The sequence below is a fragment of the Trachymyrmex septentrionalis genome, unplaced genomic scaffold (assembly GCF_001594115.1).
Source record: "Trachymyrmex septentrionalis isolate Tsep2-gDNA-1 unplaced genomic scaffold, Tsep1.0 scaffold83, whole genome shotgun sequence".
NCBI lineage: Eukaryota > Metazoa > Arthropoda > Insecta > Hymenoptera > Formicidae > Trachymyrmex > Trachymyrmex septentrionalis.
In genome coordinates, this window is record NW_017306018.1 from 670019 (window position 1) to 671898 (window position 1880).

Sequence of the window (1880 nt, forward strand, 5' to 3'; positions counted from 1 at the left end):
ATTACATTTTGATATAAGTGTTACAAAATACTATTGTATAAAAGACACAATGCAAACGAAGAATCAAATAATGTTTAACCTTTCCTTGGCGGGGAAAAAATTTTTACGAAAAAGTACATAGATTGAAACAAGATCTTAGAAATTCTTAATTTTTCGTAGATATTCGTAGTGTGATGGTAAAGTGGCGCTGTTTGAGAATGAAGGATTTCTAAGTTTTTTCAAACAAACGACTCCGCTCTACATCCCACTATGAATATCTAAAGAGAAACTAATAATTTCTAAAATCTTATCTCAATCTATGTAGTTTTTCCGCCAGAGTCGTATCAATTTATGAATACTCGGATACTCATTTCAAACTAAAAACTGTAAAAATGTTTATATTTTTGTACGAATTTAATTATAAAATACTTCAAATCACATTAATTAATAAAAAAAAACAGCTGTTTTTTACAGCCTTTAGCTCTTTCTTTTTTTACATTTTTAGCAGAAATCTTGCAAAACACTATAGCAAAAAAGTGAAAAATTGTAAATTAACAAAGAATTACATCAATGAAAGAATTGTGCTCTAATTTTATACACAGATACTTGCAAACATAATAATAAAACAATCTATGAAAATTGTGTACTTTTTGATAATACTTTAAGATGGGACATATATGTCCTTAAGCTCGAATGAAAAAAGAGCGAGGCTTTTTTGTTTATTTCTCGTGATTTATGTTTCTGAACAGCATCTATTGTACATTTTAAGAACTTTATATTTTGTCATATCAGAAAGCAATCATATAATGTATTTTAAATACAACATCACTACAAAAGGATGTTGCTTACTGCACACACAAATTTTCATATTACTTTATTAAGTTGAAACTGACGAAAGAGCCCCGCTCTCCCTATGTATAATTACAGGCAAATTTATAGTTTTATATTTATTATTTAATAGCGCCAAGAAATTGCGTACCAGCAAAAAAATATTTTGATGGCTGCAACACTGATATTTGTATCTTCGAAAATAGGATTTCTTGCACTAACAACCAACTGAATTGGCTACGTGCTCAACATATGATTCAAAAACAAATTGTTTCCTATCAGTGTCAGAAATTCCATCAATTGCTGATATCTGTGCCAAATTATACACTTGATTGCGACCGGACTTGCTCAGTTACGAGTTTAATCGTGTGCGATTAATAAATAATGTAATAATTATTTCTTACAAAACGTTTAATTAATATGTTACGTGTTATAAAACAATTATGAAGTCTTTCAATAATCCTTTTAATCTTGTAAGTTTTAAATTCCAAATTTTTACAGAATTTAAAATGGTCATTATGATATATAACTCAAAGGAATAAAACAATATATATTTTTATTATAATAAGATTTTACAGAAATAAATCATAATAAGTAAAAAATGTAAGCCAATGGTAAACCAACAGTGGATTGTAATATACAATGTATAAAACTTGTGCGTACTATTAACGATAAGTGATCATTACAGATATTTTGACCACAATTTTGGTCATCTTCAGTGTAACAATGAAATGATAACAGATTTTGTGTATGGACGATTATTTCTGATTTTATAATCACGACATAGCTATCTCCAGTTCTACAAAGTATCGTTTATAATAATTTAATGTAATGCTCAATATTTAAATCTGTTATTAGTTTGTTGGTACACTAAAGATGACCAAAACTATGGTTGAAACGTTTGTAATTATCAATTATTACTATATAATAATACACATATATTTACACACTACCATCGGGTGTTAGCTTTCAAAAAATTAAGTTATTAAATATTATTTTCATTAAAATAATGATAAAAAAATTTATCAAAAAATTTGCAGCTTTGAAAGTATTTTGAAACACAAAATTTGTTT